A 16,455-nucleotide genomic window follows, 5' to 3' on the forward strand; every position below is an offset into this window, starting at 1 on the left:
TAAAAACATCACAGAATTAACCCAAGCATATTCTCTAGGTAATGAAATAAGTCAAACCAGAAGCATGTCTGTTTTTACCCAATGTTTTTGTCACAGTTCTATAATATGTGGTTTTGAATGACCCTGGCTCTTCACTGCAAGTTAGTTTTTTTTTTTTTCAAAGTTACACTGTATCAGTACCGAAGCAGTTTTAGAACACTGCCAAACACAGAATGCAACTGAGTGATACTGTTCCTGAACATGTTTTCTCTTGTGTGTGTTTCTCTCTTCATAGTGTTCAGTTTCCTGTGGTTTTCTGAGCTCTGCATGTAATGACCAATGAGGATGTGAAAAGACTAACTGCAGATTCTAATGGTGCAGTGGCCATGATGAATGTCCATTCACTAGACTCTAAGACTTTTACATTCTTTCACTGTATTGATATATTGACTGGTGATCAGAGACTGATCTGGGAAATATTTCATGCAATGCTAAATTCTTTCTTTTCTGTTTCTCATTTCATTGTTTGTCTTTTAAAAGCCCCCACTTTTAAGCCCTTTACAAATGTTTTGACAGCAAGAAAAATATTCGTGGAAGATTGGCACAAACAGATCTGCAAGTCACTTTCTCTTCTTTCCTTCTGGGAGAGTAATGCTGGTCATAAAAATGTTTAGTTTTATATAAAGATCAAAATTATTCAGGCTATCCAAGAAAATTTGGTTTTGAGACTGATGAGACACAGATCAAAATTACTTCCGAAAACTGCCCCTCCTGCTTATCATATTATAAAAATGTGCTGGGGTCAATCAGTTTCTCCAGTCTTACAGGTGTCCTGGCCAATGAGTCTTTTTTTTTTAATTTAAGCCGAATTCTTTCCTGTGCTGAAACCCTACCAAAACACCCAACAGGCTTGTAAGGTACCGAACATATCCAAAGACTCAATGGCCTTTCTCTGCTCTTTGGTCTATCTGCTTTACCTCTAAGGCCCATGGCTATGACTGACTGACAGTGATGACAATAGAGATCTCTCTTTCTCTCTGTCTCTCACTCCCTTAGTCTCACTATCTCGCTTTTTCTCTGTCTGCCTCTCTGAGTGAGGAATGAGTGTTGAATAGGAGGTGCAGGGGGTCTTGGAGCGAAGGGTGGGTGGGGGTAGGGTGGAGCTGGATTGGTGCTTATTTAATTGGCTGTCAGACCTCCTGGAGTTTCAGCATTTCCACAAAATGGGATGAGCCTCCCTCTCCACCCCCACCCCCCAATGGACACATGCACCACCAAAACCACTGAGATCGTCACACCTTACAAGAAGCAACCACTTAAATTACGATACATTGACTCAACATGCATGTACAGAACAGAGAGCGGCACAACAGAGAATAAAAAGCATACCAGAGTTTGAACCTCTCCATTTAAACTGATATGACTTTTATGGTAAACGACAATACAATTTTTATCCAAAGAATCCCCATGAAGTCTCACTGGATGATTCCTGGATGAAGACAGGCATTGTGTGTCAAAAAATGCTAAAATAATGTTTCTTTCTGATTCCCTAAAAATTCCTAATATATGGATTAATCTGTGTGTTGCAAAAAGTGAGAAATATAATGTAATTTTGTCTCAGAATAAAATAAGGATAATATGTTTCTATCATTTATTAGTTCCTTTTTAAAACTGAAAGTTAATCTACAATATATTTTTTCATACAGTATCTAATTTCATAAAGTCTTAGATCACTTTTAAAACTGTTATCTCCCATTGATTAGCCTACCTTACAGGGGACATATCATGAGAAATCAATATTTTACTTGATCTATTCAAATAGTTAATTGTATTATCAAAGCATACCATAACTTTAAGAACCGATAACTAATTAATAAGATTGGGAAAAAATTACTAGTTCTGAAGAAACCCCGCCAACATTTAGACGTCGGTAACGCCTGTGCTGTGTTCACAAACTTGGCCTGAAAAGTCTTTATGGCCATGTTCATACAACAGAATACCGTTGTATTAGGGTGATTAAAACTTAATGCGGCTACCTTCATACACTGTTGGTGTAACAACAGCATTCTATAACCGAATTCACAGGCTTCCCAATAGCTTTCCTTAATCGAATTCAAACGAATCATAACCGCCTTTTCAGTTAACAGGCCTATGCTGTGTGAACGGAATAGTACAGGACAAATTTGTCTGTCAGAACTTGGCACCGCACACACGGGTATCATGTGAGGTTTCAGAAACTTACAAAGACAAGATGTGATATAGGTCTGTATGATCCGTATTTCTTCTACCAGAGTTTTTTATCCGGTTCTGTAGTCTTGTCTGCGCGCGCAACTATACACTTAGCCAGGCATAAAACTGCTGACGGCTAATTAAAATTTGATTGAAGAACGCGCGCTTCTTTCGGAGTCATCTGAGGTCAGCTGTTGTTATAAAACATTGTTTTGGATTGTATATTTACACAAATCAACATCAAACGTAAATATCATGTATTTTTTATTTTTTTTTTTTTTTTTGGAGTTGAATAATTGTATGAAAATATTAAGGAAGTTAGGTAAATGTAGTACAGTTTTCTCACACACACACACACACACACACACACACACACACACACACACACACACACACACACACACACACACAGGCTATATGGATTATTGTTTTGTATAGCATTTGTAGTGCATCAGCTTAATCTTCATCTCACTTTAATTCAGTGATTGTGTACTGTTCTTAATACTTATAGCCTCTCTGTGAAATTCAAGGGACAGAATTACGGTTCAGTGAGATGATCATTGTTCTACGGCGAAAGCTGCGGCAGTGTGTGGTGTGTTTAGGCTGAGAAATAACAGTGTGATTGCTGACGACAAGATGGCTGAAAATGAACCCCACATTGTCTTTCGAGACAACAGTTAGTTGATGTTTTTATTATTCACAATGACAGCGCAATGCTCTCATTCCACCGAATCATTACAATCCACTGCACTGCTGAAAAAAAAAATCTAATGACAAAATGCATCATCTTGAGACTTTTTTTCTACTGTGAAACAAAAGCGGTGCAGCGTTTATCATAATGGGTCTTAAATTCTCAAAAATTAACTGCATTTACTGTAAGATGCTGTTTTTGGAAGCAGTAATGGCCTTCCACAGGTCCTGTCTCTAACAAGGCTTTGGCTCAGATGCTTCCAATAAAAGGCTGAAAAACTCCTGTCTGTAAACCGTTGTGACATGTAAGGAGGACAGGTGTGTCTTGCCTATTGGGAGAAAAGGGTTTCTGGGAGAAGAGTGGGGTCGGCACAGCGGGGTCCGGCTGAGGTTGAGGTTCTGCTCGACTGTCGTTTCCGTAGCAGAGCAGCTCATACATCATTTTCACGTCTTGGGTTTACTTTACCAATCACATTGAAAGCAGAGGGCATGATGTGGTTGATACGATTAATGGACGGAGGGCAAGAGGTGGCTCACATGTGTGTTTTGTTGAGGTAGTGTGTGTATGAGTGCGACTACAGGCAGGGATAACCAAACCAGATGTTGAGGCAGAGGGAAAAAGGGATCGGGGAAGGTCATGTGTGCTCTCTTCCTCATGTCCTTTGAGCCTTAAGTCCCGTCTCAGCCTCTCAGAACTGCACAGACCTGGCGTGTGGAGGACCCCAAAGGACACCGGTGTATGTGTGTGGTGTGTCTTTGCTTGCCTGTGAATGCCTTACAGGGAAGAAGGAATAAGGAAGTGTATGTGTGTTTAAAGATGTGTGCGTCAATCTCAAGGCAGACCTGTCAAGCGGGGGTAACCTATGACTGATGTGATCTGAAAGGGTAAGTTTCAGTAAGAGAGATGTTCTAGGGGAGGCCACAGGGGAATTGTATAATGAGCCGAATGGTGAGGCCTGCAACATTCAGTCCCTCTTCTTAAAATTCACAGTTACATTACTATTAAACCTACTTTTATGAAGCAAGAAAGACATAATTGCTCTTCCAGCTTAAATGACTCTAATAACAGAAATGTTGTTTGTGTTAAAGTGCAAACATCTCAAAGGAACATGCTCATGTTTACAATTCTATTATTTGAAATATTTCTGAGATAAACAGGATATTCCAAGTGAAAAATGTAGGGAGGGAATTATTTTATCCATCAAGATCCATCCCTGGAAATGTGAATGTGGACGTTATTAGAATGAAGGCAAGAGGGGGTGAAAAATAAGAGGGATTGAATGCCGACCAAAAAGAAGGTTGCTTTAAAGATTGCTTGATTCCATGTTAACTTGAAAAAAAAAATCTAAAACAGAATTTAAAATAACATCAACAATCACATCAAAAATAAAAGTATGAAAGATAGTAAGCCACAGTGACGACCCCTCCTACTGGTGTAAAAGTATAGTGCAGGCTGAAACAACACCGTAAAATGGATTGGTTTGTGGCCTATTTATCTGTATAAATATGCAAGTAAATGAATAAAAATGGAAAAAATAGGTGAAAGGCGCAATAATATAACGTAGCATATAAATAAAATAAAGTGAAATACAATATTGATTTATTAGTTGAAATTCTCATTCAACCATTATTTTTGTTACTTTGTTCCGCAAACTTTAGCAGTTCTTGTTGTTTTTCCTTTTTGGGGGTGGGTCAGACTGTAAATGTATTTTCGCCCATGCCTGAACTGAGATGATATTGCCACGCCTGTGATGTATAACCCAGGCTCAAGGCTTAGTGGTAAACAGTAACACCTGCTGTATGTATAATTCATACAAGACCCTCTCTCTCTAACACACACACACACACACACACACACACACACACACACGCATACGCATACACAAGCCTATGTATGTGGAAGAGGATTGCAGTGACAAAAACATCTGCAAGGGATTTGTAGAGTGAATTGATACCTAATCATAAATAACATGAACATTTGAAACTCATTTGGTAGGCTGGCTGTGACCTCAGAAGAGTTGAAGGGAGCAGGAGCATTTGTGTATGGTGAAGAGAAGTTGGACGGTTTGTGTTAGGTGGAGATTGGTGGGATGTTTGTTTAGGGGTGAGTGTGTTCTTATTTGTGGGGTATGCCCCACCTCACACTGATGAAAGGATCACAGGGATCAGTCGTGTATATGCAGTCGGACCTGGATGCAATGCAAGCTCCCTTGTGCCCCCCAATTAAGTTGAGTTCTAGTTTACACAAACTGTAGCCAGAAAAAAAAGCAGAAACTACTCAAATTTTAATGCAGTTAAATAAGAGACTCTATGATTGCACAAAGTGATTGCACAGATTAGATTAAACATTACACTGCTTGGTTTTGCCTCTTTCCACACAATAAAAAATAATAATAATATAAATCTGCAGTTATTAGAAATCACAATTGTGAAATACAGTCAAATTTTGAGATATTAAGAGACAATCACAAGAAATGGATTTACATGGTTAACGTATAAATATATTTTTTAAAAATATAAAATTTTATTGCAAGTTAGTTATTGTGAGATGCAGTAATTTTAAATTAGTCACACTTATGATAAAGCTGCAGTTATGAGAAATAAAGTTGCAAATGTGAGATGTAAAGTCACAGTTTGAAATAGTCACAATTGCAATTAAGCTGCCGTTACGAGAAATCACAATTTCACAACTCTGAAATATAGTAACATGTTGAGATATATAGTCACAATTACAATAAACAAATTTACAATTTTAGAAATATAAAGTTCAAATTTTAAGATATAAAATCACATTCTAGGAGTTAAAGTATAATATAGTTGCAATTGAGAGACGTAAGGTCACAGTTTAAAATATAGTCACAATTGTAATTACCTAGGTAATGTGACCTTATGTGAAATCACAATTTCACAGTTTTGAAATAAAGTAACATTTTGAGGTATAAAGTCATAACTGGAAGAAACAAATGTATAATTTTAAAGTAAAAAGTTACAATTTTGTTATATAAAATCATATTGCAAGTTATAGTATAATAAAGTTGCAACCTATGTAATGTCACATTCTAAAATATAGCTACAATTACAATAAATTTGCAGTTATGAGCAATAAAGTTGAAATTGTGAGATGTAAACTCACATTTTAAAATATAGTCACAATTATAGCAGTTACAGTCATGAGAAATTGAAACTGTGAAATACACAGTCATAACTGTGAGATATAAAGAAAAAATGATGTGAAATAAAGATGCATTTTGTGAGAAATAAAGTCACAATTACTGTACTCTGTCACAGTAATAAAATACATATATATATATTTCTGATGCGGAAATAGGCAAACGCTGTTTACAAGCCTGTCTTGGAAAGATAAATTAAAAACTGAAGTATTTGTAGCCCACAAGCATGTTGTATGTCAATGTGCGGAATACGCTTTATGTGACAGACTTGGAAAAAGTATGTGCCTTCCAATTTCCAAAAAGCTTCCAAGAACTTTTCAAATCTGTGGCTTGTAAAAGGTTGCTTGTTCATACAGTTAGTCAAACCCAGCATGAATGAAACTTGTCAGCAAACACACATTTTTCCCGCAGACACTATTTTTAGTAGTAAAAACATTTTAGCCTCACACATGATAGCCGTCTGCCTCTGTAAGCAGTAACACAACACAGGATGCTCCTCATATGAAAAAAGCATGCATTATGCGTGGAGAGTAGAAATGCCAGTGACCTTTAAACAGTAAAGGTTCAAAGTATGAAATGCAGGAATCACTCTCTATACCTGTCTACATAAAACGCAGTGCATGATTTGAACTGCATATCAAGATCATTCAAACGCAATTCTGATAACAAGAAGTTGATGGAAATCTGTCATATTTTTTCTTACTCTTTGTAATCACTTTACTGTTTTATCTTTCCATAAACCTGTTTTCACCACTTGCTTCCGTTGCCAGATCAAAGAATCTTTTTTGTCATGCATCTAGGCCTGTATCTCAGAAGCCAGCGGTCTTGTTTCTGTTGAAATTGGTTTAGCCCAGGTTTGGTGGGTTTTTAAATATTTTGACACTGGCTTCTTTAATTTGAATTGGCTTGTTTATGTTCTCACCTCAGCAGAGGGAATCATACAAGAGGAGTCTCTTTGTCCGAATTGCATGTGTTTCTTATCAAGGCAGCCAGGCATAGGCATATTTCCAAACTGCACACAAGGATCCTGTGTGGCCAATGAAAAACCCAGACCCTACAGCGCCCCCTACCTGCACCAACTTGTCTGCTTGCACTTCATTAGTCTTGAAGGCTTAATTGTTCTCCGTTACCTTTTAAAGATTATTTTCCTTTCAGATCCATCATTAATTATTCACTGCACGACCTCTATCAACTCGCTATCATTTTTTTTCTCTCTCTTTCAGTGCCTCCCTTCCTCTTGTCAGTGTGATTTGCTGTGTTTCTGTCAGTAGCTGACTCAAGGCAGGTGGAGGGGTTTCCATGTGCTTTCCATTTGCCCTGGACTGAAACGGCCACAATTAAAACCAAATGTGCAACCTGTGGCTCGCGCATGCAGCACGCTCTGACACACAGACGTGTACTGGCTTGCAAATAGTAGGCCGAACAATAACAATTCAGATTTATTGCCTTTATACAAAACGATTGGCTGAACTCTGGAAGTCTACATTGTACTGGAGTCTCTGAGCAAGAGAGAACTTAACGTTGTTTTGGTGGGGTGCTAGACGTGCGGAGGCTGGGGTGAGCGAGAGGCCAGGCTGAGGTCACCGGCGAGATTCAGCTAAAAAAGGAGAGAAAATTATGCGGGCAGCTGAAGTTTCTCCTCTGCAGCCAGAATGTCTGCTGACCACATAGTGTAGCTTGAGGACATGGAGACTATGATTAGAGCCCTGGTAGGCAGGGCTGGGGTGACTCTGGTAAGGTCGCATATAAGTACACCCACATGTTGTAGAAGTGCAGGTCCATATACCTTGTGGGCATATGTGCCCCACCTCTGACACCCCAAGGCCCCTCTTCTTTCTGTAGCATGACCTCAGCAAGCTGATAATCATAGTTATTGACAGAACAGGCTTCAACTGCACTAAAAAATCCCTGTAGACAAACTGAGGTCTGATTTTTCTTTTGTCCAGATATAGGCTATGGTAGTGGTTATGTACAACATTGCTTTAGGGTGCAGTTGAATCAATTTTAGGATGTTCAGGGCACAAATGTTCACTACATCTTGCTGGTTTTCATAGAAGCTTTTTGATCAATGTGCATTTTACATTTATTAGTAGTACTACTATCCACATCACCACTACTAATATCGCTCATACTAAGCCTCTAACATTGAGTATTAAATCAATTTACTTGTTGGGCATAACTAATTACTTAGCTTCTCAGACTAGAAATTTAAAAAAAAAATTAAAATCTTCCCATTAAGTTTGTGATGTAAGAGTGGTACCTCAAATTTTGTGGCTTAAGGAGAGTGGTATTACTTTTAAAAAACAACTGGACTTCCGATTTCCATCTGACAAATGATAAGATGGATGGAACTTTCCCATAGCCTCTAGCAACCATCTACAACAGGGATCTCCAACCCTTTTCCTGGAAAACTACCGTCAGAGCCGATCGGCAATATACGCTCACTACGCAAGTTGCGTAAGGCCCCTGTAAATTACGCACGGCCCTGCCTCCCAATGTTTGGATTTGTCAATCAGAAAAGTGTCCGTGTAAATGTACCTACCGCTGCATAGTTGCATTTTTCCAGTTGCCAAATATGTTAATTAATGTGGTGATTACTTCCATTTCTGGAGCTATGGCATTTCTGCATGGTTTTGGAGATGTTAGCATGTCTCTAATAAGATTGGTCACAAACATAATCCCTGCACGATCTAATAGAGTCTTATTAATTCACTGTCATGCACTGTGCAACACATTTCTTCTCCCTTAAGCCTCTTAAGAGGGCAGCTGTGGCCTATTGGTTAGAGAATTGGACTTTGGACCAGAAAGTCTCAGGTTCGAGTCTCGGTGCTGGCAGGAGTTGGTGGGAGGGAGTGAATGAACAGTGCTCTCCTCCACCTTCAATACCCATGGCTGAAGTGCAAGGCACTGAACCCCCAGTTGCTCCCCGGGCGCTGGATATAGCTGCCCACTGCTCCGGGTGTGTGTTCATGGTGTGTTCACTTCTCACTGCTGTGTGTGTGCACTTGGATGGGTTAAATGCAGAGCACCAATGTCACGACTGGCAAATGTCACGACTTTCACTTTTAAAAGTACTCATCCATACACCTAACAATTTTGTTAAGATGCTTTCTGAATTACTTTTTCCTTTACTAGAAACTCCCACATTTCTAAGAATTTTCTTAGAATTTTGTTACTAGGAGCAACTCAAGATTTTTCATGAATCAGGCCCTGATCAAAATATTGAGTCACCACAATGAGACCCAGAGCACTAGCTATTCCCCTTGAGGTCTATCTGTGGGCTTCATCTAATTTCATAAGAGCTAATTAAGCAGTGAAGGAGAGCTGGGTAAAGGGTTGGTTCCTGCGCCGGAGCACAGAGGGGAATGGTTTTATGTCTCTGTGTCCAAGGGCAATGCCACTCCTCTCTCGTGAACACAAAGTGCCACCCACTATGAGTTTCATGCCCAAATATTTACACTCACTGTAGGAATGACCCCCACCCCACCCTTCCTTTGATGCGGTTTACAGCTCAAAACTCACTGGAAAATGTGACTTTGGCAAAAAGTCAATGACTCACAGCAAATAAGCAGCACCATTACATTACAGAAAATAAAGAGCCACGCTGTTGTTTAAGGACACTCGAAAAAGAAAACAAATGGGGAGGAGGATGTAATGACAAAGGGAAGACACAGCTTTATTCCTCAACCACTTTCCTCTGTCCACACCACCGCGTCCCCTACACCCGCTAAAAACATCAATCGCATGGGCCTCTTTTTTCCTGGAAAAAGCCAAGAATTACAGAGCTAAATTTCAGATAGAGAAGAAAGCAAAGGAGTAGATATGGAATGGAAGTGTAATATTGAATTTGAAGTGAGAGAGGGCAGGGGGAGGTGAGATAGACTGGCCTTGATCAGACCAGCGTAAGAACAAAGGCGAGATTGTGGAGACACTGAAGGCTTTCATGTGGATAGCCACTGTCTGTGTGCAGGCCACTCACTCATGGGCAGGCGAACACAAAACCAGGGCCATTTGCAGCTCGTAAGCGCCAAACGAAAAATAAACAAGCACATCAGCCCCAAAAAGTATTTAGACACTTAAGCTACACTTAAAAATACATGAAAAAAGTCATTACATTATGTGACAAAATGTCAAACCAAGTGGCATTTATTTTAAGTCAGCATGAAATCAAAATTCACCATCCCTATCTATTTTGAAAATGTTATAATGTTCACAATAACCTTACTGTGAAAGATTCATCCATTTTTTTTGACCTCACAATCTTTAAACATTTAAAATCATTTAACTACATTTTTAGTTTTTTTAATAAATCAATTACACTTGTATGTACAATACATTGCCTAAAGATAATTTTTACTGCTGGTCAAAAACGTATGGGTATACACATAAAAAAACAAAAAAATGAAAATTTGTGAGGATCAATATAACAAGTATGTCGCCTGGTAAAGTGTTATATTATAATATAATATATATTCAACTATAAACATATCAAAACATACTATATATATACTATATTATACATTATAATTATATAATAATATATAATATTTATTAAAAAATAGTTAAAACAAAAGTTAAAACAATTTTAAAAAAGGCCTGGAATCTAGCATTAGGCTACTTAGTTATAGCATCAGTTTTGCCATCTCATGAACATACATTTCAAAAGTTTAAAGGTGTCCCAATACTTTTTGCAACTGTGTGCACATAATGCACCAATATTAGGGGTGCAACGGATCATAGATGATCCGTGATCCATACAGACCAGGCCTCATGGTTCGGCACACATTTGATTCACAGATTAACAGTTAAGTTTAACCATCATAGAGTGAAAGTTTATCATTTGCATGTTTTGTCTTGCCAGTTTACACATTCAAACAGTTTTAACTCGCTGCGCGCTCAGCCCAACCAAAGCGCACACACGCAGAGAGAGAGTCGCGATTCAGACACTGCGTGGTTCCTCTTTCACATATACACAAATTTGTTAAAATACCCGTTTTGTCAAGTATTCTAGTAAACACAGTCGGTTATGTCTTAAGTGAATGTAAAGAAAGAAACCAGATGTGTGTCAGTATTAGGTCTGTGCATTTGGTCTTAAAGAGACAGCAGCTAATAAATACCAGTTTCTGTCTGCTAATCAATTAACACCACAGCTCTAACAAAGATTATTCTGTATTTAACTTGTGCAGTCAGCACTATTCTGTTAAACTTAATTATTACATTTCTGCATATTCTGATATTTGTAACTGTGAACTTTTTTTTCATCTATGCTTGTAATTTGTGTAACTGTTCTTGTTTTATTACTAACTAGTAGTTTTTGCTGTGGTATAGAAGTACTTTTAACTTCCGAAAAATTATCTGATTCGTGACTCAAAATCTGTATATGATCCGAACCGTGAATTTTGTGATCCGTTGCACCACTAACCAATATAGATAAGCTTCACAGCATTTCCAGGCACAAATATTCTCTTGTGCTATGAGGATATATAAAAGGCAGACTGTGAACTAATAACTGTTTAGATTTATGTGTGATTATGTTTACATATGCTGGCTTTCGACATGAAATAAAAAATAGTGTGTTTCCAGGGCCCAACTGTGCAGTGAAGCCTTTACTTATGGCTATTTAAGAAGACATTTCCTGTTTAGAACAGGATAATGTGTTTCTCTTTGGCCTGAACCTGCAGCTCTTGCCAGCAGCTGCTCTGTGGCGATCCTCACACACTTCTGTGCCACAGAACGAGGGAGGAGGAGGAGGAAATGGGGCAATAAAAAGAGTACGAGAGAGTGAGGAGGGGGCCTGAGATTCCAGAGGACCCGGAGCAAGTGTGACACACTTTTCTGGATGAGTGTGTACCTGTCTGTATTTGCTTGTGTTTGAGTGTAAATATGCGTGTGTGGTAAGTATGTGTGTGTGTGTGTGTGTGTGTGTGTGTGTGTGTGTGTGTGTGTGTGTGCGTTCCTGAGCATGTGTTCGTGAAGGCTGAGTTAGAAGCAGAAGCAGAGATAATGGATGGATGTTGATTCTACACTGTCACCACTGTATGGCCATTTGGAGCCATTAAAAATCCCCAATGTCTCTTTGATTCCTGCTCACTTCAGCTGCTGTGCTCCTTCAGAATTGTATGTGTGTGTTTCAGTGCTTGTATGTGTATGTGCAGATTAGATCTGACAAAACAATCAAAAATGAAAACCATGCTGGGAGGCAGAGAGACACTGAATGCAAGAAATCTATACAGAAGCTTCTGAATAAAAAGAGAAAGATGACGTGGATGCGCTGTAACCAGGAACAGACTGGTCATAGGAAGCACTAGGACTTTTTCCATGGGGCTAAAGAGCTTGTTTTATAAATCTATTTTAATTACACAAACATTTTATATAAGGGAGAAAAATGAATCCTCAAATTGCCAATTTAACTAATGGCCTATAATAATCCCGCAGTGTTGGATGATTATATGTATATTTAAAGTTATATAAAGTTAGATTGATTGTGTTTTGAACAACATGCTAATGTAAGATATTACGATTGCAAAATGGCATATACTTGTTAATACATTATAGAAGCAATTGAGCAATATCACAAAACCACAAGTGAAAGTTAAGTGTTATGGCCTTGTTATAGGCACAGCAGGTACTATGTTAACGTTTAGGTCTACTGTACACACACACACACACACACACACACACACACTGATCAAATAGCATTGGCGGTTTGGCTCATTTCTGAGAAATAGCATAATAAGCAGATATATGATATGGCTATGATATGGCCATATGGCTTTTATACAGTAGTTCCATAAACAAGAAGTTCATGTTGACTAACTTACAGTTCTGACACAATTTGGTCTGATAAACTGTCTTCAAAATCCACATGAGAGGAGAGCAGAGCAGTAGTGTTGTTTCGTTCCTGAAGGATTCAGTGTTTTCGAATGAATCGATTGAATGATTCAATGAATCACCCGTAAAGACATTTGGTGATTTTTGAACAACATACACATTAGTTTTACTATGTCTGCCATAGAAAAATATGGTAAAAACTGTGATAATAGTGTGCTAGTATGCGGCACGTCATTCGTGCCGTTTTTTAAATAATCAGTGTTTCTGAACAAATCCTCTCTAATGAATCGTTCAAAAACTCAAGACACCTACCGCCACCTAAAGGCGTGTCGATGTAACCTTGAGTTATGAATTTTGTATTTATATTAATATTATGGCTACATAAGAATAGCACTATACAGATATTGTTAAAAAAAGACAAATTAAAAATACATAAAATTACATAATAAATGTCTTCATTATATTTTAAATGCCTCCATTCATTCCACCAGATCAGTTTTACATTGTATTGTAATCTAGTTTTTTTTAATGCATTGTGTAATCTAAACATGCTGAACAATAAATAATAAGATATCATGACTGAAATTTAGCAACACAAACATCTCCTCCATAGTGAACAGCAGTATCAGACAGACTATTTTAATTTTACAGTATGACGTCATCAAAGGCATTCCTTCAATTTGCAAAACAGATTCTTTATAATATGCAGCGCACACTCACTTCTCTAGGACAGAGGAGCCTAATAAAACTGCACTGTTGAGAGAGATTAGGGGTCATAGTCCATAAAAATGGGGGATAGGGGGTTATATGGTTATTTGATTGAGGGGTAGAAAGACTGAAAACTGGGCGAGGAAAGGGGGGTATTCCTGTACCCCATCTGTTCCCCTCATTCACTACTAAGAAGATACGTGGCCAGAGATGGGGTCAATAAGAGGGCAGGGGATGGGTAGCTCACTTGCTGCATGTGAAGCCATGAAAGTAATCTAAAAGAAATTCATAGTAATGTTAGGGGAGCACTGGTTGTACCCCTCTAATTCCTAAGCAGCTGTGAGCCACGCATCTAGTCTGAGCCATGGGCCTGTGATTGGCTGTGATTCGGTGGGTGTGGCCGAAGTAGGAGGAGCCACTAAAATGATCTGTGATCTATGCTTTTGTCTTTTAAGGCACTGAGCTACCGGTGTCTTCTCTCTTTTTACCACGAGGGTTATAATTAGTGAGAAATGCCGAATGCAAATTCCTCAAAGAATTATTGAGAGGCCCGAAAGCGGCACAGAAAGACTTCCAGAAGCATGCGGTGGCCATAGCTTGTGTAAACTGAGGCCAAATCAAAGCATTTATGGTGTAATATATTATATTTAGAATAAACTTTCATCAAGCAAACCCTAAATGATTCGTTAGTTTTACAGAAACCCAAAACCACCCCAATCACTCCCCACCGCCACACAGGAATGAGGTTCCTTCTTTCTTTATGTGGACCCCACTACCAAGACTGTATATCAAAAAATCAGTCAAGTGTCGGCGTTCGCACATAACCATGTCTCAAAAAAGGATTTTAATTGGAGGAACTCGGCGGGAGCCGACACAGGAGCCCTTTTTCTGTGGGTCGCATGTAACAGGCCCTGGCATTGACCGGACCCTCCAGCCCCCATAGCTGATATACGGCGGGCTTGTATTAGGATGCCTGTGTGTAACTTTGAAAGGAGAAGCTACATAGATCAGCCCATCAGGGCAACTCTTGTCACCCTCCTTTTTTTATGAGTCTGAGGGTTTTTTCCTGTGCAAAGATTTATGATGTTTTTTTTCTCTGCTATTTCATGGCTGTTTGAGTGGGGTTAGTTAAGCCCAATTCAACATGAAGACCTGATTGAGATGTACTAACAGACGCTACTGTAGTTGGCAGTCACGGGGGGAGGGATAGGTCGGGTACAGCAAAAGACGTTAGGAGAGGCAGAGGAATGTTTCAGGCCTGTAAAATAGCCGCCTGTCAAGTCGAGACGCTTGCCATGTTTGGGTGGAGAGCAGCTTTTAATGGGGAAAGACAATTTGGCGCTCTTTCTGAAAGACTGACTTTCAGTGAGTGCTTCACAGGCATCCAGCGTCTGTACACATGTGGTCAGACAACTGATAAATGGACAGGACAACTAATCTGAAAGGAAAACATTCTCACTTTAATTACCCCCTATCTTTAAGCTGTGTGAAAACTGAAATTATAGCTGTCAGGCCAAGTAAATACTGAATGCACAGCTTTTCCCTCCACAATTGGCATCTTGTGAGTTTGAGTGTGTGTGTGTGAGAGAGATTCATCCAAAGCCATAATAGCAGTATCTGTAATGTAGAGAGATTTAGTCGTTGTAATGGTGTAAATGTCATTCTGACACTTTTACTGTCCACATGCACATCCCAAGGAGCTGCGCTATGCCTGTACATGAGTTACTGCGGGAAAAATTCCCAACAACGTTGCTGACCCCCACGCAGTGACGTGTCAATGTGTCTGAGGCCGTGTTCTGCTTATTTAACAAGAAATATCCATGAAACAATGAGCACTGTTTTCAAGTACCAGTTAATATTCTGTGTCATCTCCCAAATGTTCTTCCTAAAGCAGAGCTGTAACCACCATATACACATGGAGGGACATGTTTTCCCTGAAATTTTAAATAGTGTATGATTAATATGAGTTATTTAATGATGAATTCTTAAACTTTAACCCTCAATATTAAATCTTTGGCATTTGGTTAAAATATATATACATACTGTATATACGTTACATAATATACATTATTAGTGCTTTTTGTCAGTCATGAATTTATTTATTTTGTCAGCAGGGTTATGCAAAATTCAGATATATCAGTCTATGCCTATAAGCAAATTAATTTGAAAAACATTCTTAATTAAATTCTCAGTCACACACAGACTTTCATATGCAGAACACAGTCAAAAGGTTTTTCTTCTAAACTGTTTTCTTATCTTTATCACTGAGCCTGCTGTATTTAAAACACACCACCATGAATTAGAAATAGATTTGAAACTCATGATAATTCAATAAAGAAATGATTTGATTTTGTAAATCATATTAAAACAGGTGACACTGGAATGAACAAACACTGACAGGACTGTTTAGAATACTTAAGTAATCGATTAGCGACTGAGCGTTGACAGATTATTGGCACAAGATGAGGTATTCGTTTCTTTTATTGAATTCAGCCTTTAGTTTCAACCAGGCTCCCATTATAAATAGGTCCGACCTTTGGTTGAACGGTTGATTGAGGCATAGCACAAAAAAACATCTTTTGTTCCTTTTATTCACAATTATCAACATAATGGCCATTATCTGCAGTCTTTAGCGATGCTGATGGTTAATAGAGAGGGCTTTAATAGATTTTAGGAGGACAAAGGTAGGCAATGTTTAGCTGCACATGTCAGTCTTTTTGTGTGTAGGGAGAGTCTGCATTAAAAACCTCATTCACAAGGCTGGTTGATGTGTAATTAAATGTGATTACTGCTGCAGTCTGTGTGTGTCCTTTCTGAGGTCACTCACACACACACACACACACACACA

The sequence above is a fragment of the Cyprinus carpio genome, chromosome B12, assembly GCF_018340385.1.
Source record: "Cyprinus carpio isolate SPL01 chromosome B12, ASM1834038v1, whole genome shotgun sequence".
Classification (NCBI taxonomy): Eukaryota; Metazoa; Chordata; class Actinopteri; order Cypriniformes; family Cyprinidae; genus Cyprinus; species Cyprinus carpio.